This window comes from Manis pentadactyla, chromosome 12 (genome assembly GCF_030020395.1).
Source record: "Manis pentadactyla isolate mManPen7 chromosome 12, mManPen7.hap1, whole genome shotgun sequence".
NCBI lineage: Eukaryota > Metazoa > Chordata > Mammalia > Pholidota > Manidae > Manis > Manis pentadactyla.
This window is the reverse complement of record NC_080030.1, coordinates 18,471,641-18,479,881: the sequence shown is the minus strand read 5'-3', so window position 1 is coordinate 18,479,881 and position 8,241 is coordinate 18,471,641.

Genomic DNA, 8,241 nt, shown 5'->3' with positions numbered 1-8,241 from the left:
GGTTGAAATCTCCCAGAGACCCTGGGTGGCAAGTGCTGTTTTAATTCCCGGTTCGAAGGCGAGGAAACAGAGGTTCTAGGTGGACCCCGCTCCTAGGAGGTAAGGCCTCCAGCCGCGCCCTTTGGCGCCCGAGTCCCCGGCAGCCCCTCCCCCGCGGGGTGGGTGAGGTAATGAGCGGTAATTAGAGGTCATTAGCTGTACCCGGAGGGAGAGGCGGGCTCTGCTTTGGGGGTGGGTCTAGTTCTGAGGGGAGGGGACCTCTTCCTTCCAGCCCAGTCTGGCTCCAGCGACCCTGCCCCAGAGCTGGTTGGGCAAGATGACCGCAACCCCAACGCTGTCGCACGAACACAGTCACTCTACCACCAGACACCCAGTTACAGTCCACTCAGATGCGCAGCCGCACGCACGCGGGCCTTCGGAGTCTCGTCTACACCCGCACATCCCCTTCCTGCGTTGTTTTCAGCTTCCAATCCCTGGGAGCAGGGGATGGGGGAGTAGCGGAGATGGGGGTAGGGGGGAAGGGGACAAGGGCCGGCAGTGCCGGCTTCCGGACTGGGCTGCCTTCCGGCGGGCGTGGGAATGACTGCCGCTGGCTCCCCTATCCCGCCCGCGCGGGAGAAGAGGGTACTGCCAATCGGGGAAAACAGGACCATTCTGCCCCCAGTTTAGAAGTAGAAAGTGAGCCGGGAACTACGGTTGTTACAAGGATGGGGGGCTGGGCATATTTGTGAGAATGCCTGGTTACTCAATTTTGGGGACATGATGGGAACATCAAATATTTGTGGTGGGGGTCCCCAGTATTTGCAAAAAACGCAGGGATCTTGATGGTTAGGAGGCATCTGGGAATCCAAATGCTTGGAGCACGGTCATTAATTTTTCTAACGTTGACAGTATAATGGACGGTGACCCAACTCCCCAGATTTAAGGAAAGGTCCGGGTGCCCTTAATTTGGGAGAGGGGCCCTAGCCCTCCATTTGGGGAGGCAGGGAGTCATGTTTAGGAAGAAAGGGAGTTCTTGTGTTGGCAGGGAAAAGCAGCAATTCCTATTATGGGATGGAGCCTCTCTCTTTCTGAAGACATGACCTTCAATTCAATGAAAGGGTCACAGGTTTGCATTTTGGGACCCTATATTTGGGAGAAGGATGCAAACCTCCATTTTCGGTAGAGGGAGCCCCCAAGTTTGGAGGCCTCCATGAGTAGGGGCACAGAGTGCGGGTCTCGGCCAGCAGCCCCCAGCTGGATGGGAGACCCCACCCCCTCCTGCTTGTTTCCAGGAACAGCTGGGCCCAGCCTGGGTTGCTCTGCTGGGAAGCTGGTGACTCAGCCCCTCCCTGCGGCCACAGCTGGACCCCCGCCCGCCCCTCCGGCCTTCACATCTGGGCAAAGACCCAGTCCTGAGGGCTGGGAAGGGGGCCCTGGGTTCAAGCAATTGGAGGTTGGTGCCCCTCTCCTGGGTTGACCATACCCACAGGGTGGACACTGTGGCCCATACCACCGAGACCCTAGCCGACTCTAGCTGGCCCTTTGCACTCCAGACATTGACATCCCTCCAGGAACTCCCATCCTGTACCCCCTCCCTGTGTGCGTGTGTGTGTGTGTGTGTGTCCATGTGAAGTGTGCCCACATTTACATAGATGTGAAATGGTGGGTCTGTGATTATGTGTGCATGGGTGACCCTGTGTGTGTGTGTGTGTGTGTGTGTGTGTGTATCCATGTGAAGTGTGCTCACATGTAGCTGTGAAATGGGGGGGGTCTGTGATTGTGTGTGCAGGGGTGTGTATATCTGCATCCACCTGTGCCTCGGTATGTCTTGGGGCCCTGGGAATTGAAGCAGCAGGCTGTTTGTGAGTTAATGGTGTCGGGGGGAAGGAGCTGTCAGGGACTGGGGCACACACTTCTCTGTATGAGACCTTGCTTTGTGACAGTCTTGTATCATTCTTTGTGTGAGAAGTATGTGACAGTCAGTGCCTAAATATGGCTTTAGGTTGTGTTTCCCTGTGACCATGTCCCACTTTCTCCCCTTCATGTGTCTTTCTGTGATAGCATGACCCTGACATACAGTTTCTTGGTTTGTTCACGTCCCTGAGACAATCTGGGTGTTCCTATGAGTGGCCTTGTGGGTTCATTTTCGTGACCCTGCTTTATTTCGTGAGCCCATGGCTGTGTGACAGCATGACTGTCATGTTTTCTCCCCACCATGTATTTCTGTACCTCTGCAGTCTCCGTGGAAGAGGCGTGGCTGTATGACCATTAGAGTCCCGGTGTCCAAGACTTTGAATCTGTTTGTATATTTGTCTTAATGATGATGATAAGGCTTTTTCAGAATGCCATTTGTGTGTGGAGATGGCCTTGTCTGTGTCGCTGCCACATCTGGTGTGTGACAGGTGTGCCTGTCTGGGTATCGGTTGTGTCGATGAGACCATGTCCTCTTTTCGCTGCAGGGCTGGCTGGACTAGGGAAGATTTGTGCCAATGTGTAGCAGGTGTATACTGTGTTCGTGTGACACGCACGGTGGGTCATGGGAGAGTTTGTGACCTTGTTGGAGGGTGTCAGAGTCACCCAGGAGGGCCTTTCGCGGATGCGCGCAGGGGGTGTCAGGCAACCCGTCCAGAGGCTGCCAGGAGAGCCCCTCCCCGCGCTGCGGGGGCGCGTGCGTCGTGCGTGACGTGAGACACGGCGGGGGACGCTGCGTGCGTGGAGCCCGACGCGGTCGTGCGTGCGAGCACGGGTTGTGGGGCGGGGAGTCTGGGTTCGCTGCGTGTACGCGTGCGTGGGCGACAGCTGGGGGGCTGGGCGCGCGAGGGTGCGCTGGAGACGGCACCCCCACCTCCCGGGAGTGTGAAACCCGGGAGGGGGCCGCAGTTAACCCCTTCCTGCCCGACCTGAAACTTGTGGCCCCTCGACGGAGCGCGCGGGGGCTTCCCCGGCGAGCGGGGGCCGTCCCTGCTGAGGGAGGAAACCCCCCCCTTTAGAGCTGAGACACCCCCCAAGTTACCATGGGAACCGGAGCTTCTCCCGCGGCCAGCGCGTGCTTCCTGCCCCCGCCTCCTGCTCTTCCTCCAGCTCCTTGGTCCACCCGGCAATGTGCTTCCCGCGCCTGGTCTCTGGGGAAGAGGGCTGGGGTCGGCCCCGCCAGAGCGTAGGCGTGACTCAGGCCAGCCTGGGGGTCCCCTAGCCGCAGCCGACCTTGCTCCCCAACTCCCCGCCCCCGTGACTCATCCCTCGCGGCTTTTCCCATGTGTGACTCAGGCCTCTGGGGAGGGGTCTGCGGACTCTGAGACCCCCCCCCCCCGCATGGCCGTAGGGGCTGAGAACCAAGTCCTGGGGACCTCGTGCGCCAGGGGAGGGGCTCCCTCTCCAGCGGGCTAGGGGCGGTGTCTTCCCTTAGCCTGCCCTAGCCAAGTCACCAGAGGCCTCACTCCTCATCCCCTAAATTGGCAGAGTCTGCCCCCAACCCCAGGCCTCCGGGAACCCAGCCCCTCCTCCCCAGCCCACAGGAAGTTTTGGCAGAACCCCTCGTGGCGATGAAACGGTTAAAGCCGTTTTCTTATTCATTTCATCCAGGGGCCCCTTTTGACTCAGAACAAGCCAGGCGCCCCCTTGAACCAGGCCTCATGGGGGCCTGGGTTCATACTCCACCCAACATGTACCATTTTTAGAGAGGGGAAGGAAGGCGATTGGTGAGCTCGCTGGGGGTCTTGGGTAGCATATAGATCTGGGTTCAAATCCTGCCTTTGCCCTCATTGCTATATGGGTCTTAGTTTCACCATCTGAAAGTGGAGGATAATTATGTCCAACTCACAGTGATGTTGGGGGAATAGGTGAATAATAATAGACAGGACTCTGCATCCAGAGCTGGGTGCAGGAGCAGGGTGGGGGCCTGGCAGGCGGAAGGATCCAGGCTCCTCCTGCCTCTCAAGGCTGGGTGTCAGGGTACCCAGCAGAAGCCAGTCCTTGTGGGGCAGGCTGTGCCCCACCCAGGCACTCTTGAGGCCATGGGGTTCATCTGTCCACCCCCTGCCCTGGGCAGGCACCCAGGAAGTGGGAGGCGGGGCAGGAATGAGGTGGAACCTGTTGGGCCCGTAGCTTCCCTGCCCCCCACCCTCATTCCGGGGCCCTGACAGGGCCCCCCCACGCTGTGGCCCCACCCCCGCCGTCCTGGACGCCTGGGTCCTGACCCGAGGGTGGCCCGAGGGAGGGGATGTCGGCGGAGACAGCGTCTCGGGAACATCCTGTGGACTGCTGGCTGGACAGACGGGATGATCAGCCCCTCCCTGGGCAGGGCAGAAATCGGCTGGGGGCAGAGTAAACATGGCTCAAGGTGGCCAGACTTGGAGGGGTGGCAAGGAGTGTATACATACAGTCACCCCGTGAGAGACAGAGCCAGTTCAGACACACCAACTCCCATCACCCTGGCCACAGAGACTGCCAAACAGGGACACACTGACAGGGTCAGACACACAGCTGGGCAGACAACTCCACAATGGCTGTCACACACAGACAGTGACAGGGCACACTCAGGAGCAAGACCAAAATGCTGCCATGCACGAAGCTGTCAACAGGCCAGAAGCATGCAAGCAGGGTAAGTGTGACACAGATGCATCAACTTGGCACACAGACAAGATGGACACACTGACAGACTCAAGCACAGAAAGACACTGACATTCAGGTGAGATGCTCACAGCCCAGCAGGCACAGTGCTGTTTACGCACAGAGACAAATGTGACAGGCCAGAAACACAGGCAGGAGAGAGAACAGTGCATCAGACACAAGTGAGTACTGCATTGCATATTGACAGAAGGGACAGTCACTTTCATCAGAAGCACCCCGAGAGCTGCACAAGATATTCACACACACACTCACACACACACACACACACACATTCATGCCACACTGTCAGATCCTGACACACAAGAGAAAGCAATACACATTCATATATAGAGCAAGATCAACTCAAGAAGATCCTTAGAGATGGACAGGAGGACACATACACACCGTGATCTCACCTCCAGTTGCACACCTACTCAGGCTCCATGGGATACCTTACAGATACAAACTACCTATGGGTAACACACACATGTCAGGCCCACCAACCGGGCAGACACAAGCAGACAGACATATTCACAGACGTGGTCTAGCTAGACAGTCACACCCAACACAAATGCACAGACAGGCCACAGTCAGACATTCATAAATACATTGGCAAAGAGACACCTTGACAAAACCTGTTGGCTAGTGTGCACACATACACACACACTCATGCACCAACCACAGAGCTCACATAGACACACAAACAGACCACACAAAGAGGCTTGTACCTAACACACACATATACATACACACCAGACACGAATAGGTTAGACATGAATTCCAAAACAATACGTGCATATAGGCCAGCCACATGCAACCTATTCTACAGAACACACACACACACACACACACACACACACACACACACACACACAATCCCACAAAGCAGACAGTCCCTACACACCCCTGCAGGTTGGGCCACACACAAACCCATAGCTGACCAGACACACACGTGCTCCTGGGCCATGTTGAGGTGCTGTGAGGCTCTGGGCTTCCCAGCCTGTCTCTGCACTCCCCCCAGAGATCCTGGTGCTTCCTCTCTCCAAACATCACCCCCCTCTTCTCCCCCTGCTGTTTGTCACTTCCCCTAGGAGGCCCAGCTCATCAGCCTCAGTCCCTAACAAGGTATGGGCCTCTTTTATGAGCACATCCCCTGTATAGGGGGCACCCAGGATCTCAGCAATCCTCAAGACCCCCAAGAGCTAACTGGCAGTTGCGGGGGAGGGACAGAGCAGCTTTATGGGAAACTCCCCTCATGCCCAGCTGAGTCAGCTTGAGGAGACACTCTCCTTCCTAGTTCCAAGAAAACCCAGCAGTTTCCTCTCAAGGAGATGGGGTGAGGGACCCCCAAACCAGAGGTGGGAGAGGGAGGTGGCTGGCAGGGTAGGGGTTCCTGGGGGAGGGCCTCCAGGATTCTCAGCCTCTTCCTGCCCAGCTGCCTGTCCACACCCAGGGGCAGGGACGCGGGCGGCTGGGTACTATGACTTGTGGGTTCTTGCACTGGCCTGCCCACTGGCTGACTCACGGGCATCCCCCGGCCCAGTTTCCTGGTGAAGGCCCGCCGGTCAGTGGGGCTGGGGGGATGGGGGTCACCAGGCTATTTATAAGAAGGAGAAGTCCCTCATGCTAAGGCCAAAAGCCCCAGAGAGACCCGTGGGTGGGGGTGGGTGAACTTCCTCCTTATCCTGCCCCCCAAGGCCAGGGCCCCTGGGTGTGGGGGAAGCCTGGGCACAGGCTTCTCAGCCAGATGCTGATCTGGAGCCCAGGGGCTGGGCAGTACCAGGCTGCCAGTCTGGGCACCCAGGCCAGGCAGGGGAGGGGGCTATCCTCACACCCTCCTCACCATGGCCTTGGCGCCAGTGGGGCGGCATGAGGGGGTGGTGCCCAGGCTACAAGGGTGAGACTGGCAGGGGCCTGGAACCGGCTGTACCAGCTTGGCTGGGCCCCCGCCCTCCCTGGCTGGCCCAGTCCCCACCCGCTGCTCAAACAGCCATGCGGAGTGCGTGGAGCAATTCAGTCCCACTCCAACATGCTGGCCTGTACCCCCACCAGCACCCTTCTGCTCTGTGCCTAACTCAGTTTCTCTCTGTGTTAAAGGCCCTTCATGTAAGGGCCTGCAGAGTTTGGCAATACAATTGGTACTGTATAAATGCCTCTCTGGTTGTGAAAATCCACAGTATAGTGGCTGATGCTCTGGAACTGGACAGCCTGGGTTATATACCAACTCCGGCAACCTCAAGCAAGTTCCTTACCTTCCTGTGCCTCAGTTTTCTGTAAAATGGGGCTACAAAAATAACATGCATTTCTCTGTGTTGTTGGAAGCAGACAATGAGTAACTCCATGTAAACCACTTAGAAGAGTGCCTGGCCCATGGTCAGGGCCATAAAAGTGTCAGCTATTAAAATAATTATTTCTCAGTCTATTTGCCTATCTTAAGTGTCTCTGAGTCTCACTGTTGGTCTGCATGACACTAACCCTGCCCCCGATTTGTCTGTCTGTTTGCCCCTCGGCACCTCTCTCTGCCCTGAGCCCACCCCCAGAAATCCACTTTTCCTTGCCCTCCATCTTGACCCCCTCTGGACCCGCCTCTCCTCTCTCCAGGACTCTTCTGGCATGGCCAGTCTCAGCACTGGCTGGGGCTGACTCACTGTGGTCTCCTGGCCCATGGGACCTTCAGGTTAGCTTCCAGAGATGCTGCCCTCTGGCCAGACCTGCCCAGCCCCCAGTGCTGCCCACTGGGCCCCCGCAGGGCCTGGCCAGATGTCAGCTGCAGTTATTAGCATGGGCTGGAGACAGGCCTGGCAGCAAGCCCACCAGACTCAGCAGCCACTGGAATCTCCCTTGAGCCTGGGGCAGGGGAGAGGGGCAGTTCAAGCAAAGGAAGAGGGGATGGGGCACCCAGGGATCACAAGGACCCTCCAAAGTTGGGGGATGCCCCCAGTTTCTCATGGGACCTTCCTCCCCAATGCCACTGCTCTACTGGACTCCCCTCTGCCTCCACACAGCTCAGTTTCTCTTTCTCCTACACTTGGTGAGCTCTGTGCCTGCCCTACAAGGCTGGCTAGCCCTGTACTTCAGCCTCTCTCTGCCCTAAAGAAATGTCCATCCTCCCAGCAGAGGCCTCTCTCCAAGAGAGACTGAGTTTCTCACCTTGTTTTAGTGGCTCACATTGTTTGTAAGTCCCACCTTAAATCTGACTAGAAGCCTCACCATCTAATCCTCCACCCAATCCTGGGGAAAGGATTCTGGGTTTCCTCAGATTTTCCCCTTGGATTTTCAGGTCACCTCTGACTGGAGGGAAGGGGAGCCCTCAGATGAGGGAGACACTCTTTGGAGGGATGGGATCCCCCTTTGTTAATTACTCGATTGTTAACCGGACTCACTAGACTAAAACAGGAGCAGGGACCCTAGCTCCCATGAATGAGGGAGGGGCCCCAGACCTCCTGGCAGAAAGGAAGGGCACCCCACCCGAGGGAGGAGGCATCCAGTCGTGCCAGCCCGCCCAGGCGCCGGGACGCCTAGAGGCACTGGCCCGCCCCTCCGCGCCCCGTCGGGCCGGGGGCGAAGTCCGACCCAGGCCCGCGGGCAGGCGGGGACCTGCCAGGCTGGGCCGGGCCTGGCAGAACGCGGCCCCAGAGCAGCTGGGTGGGG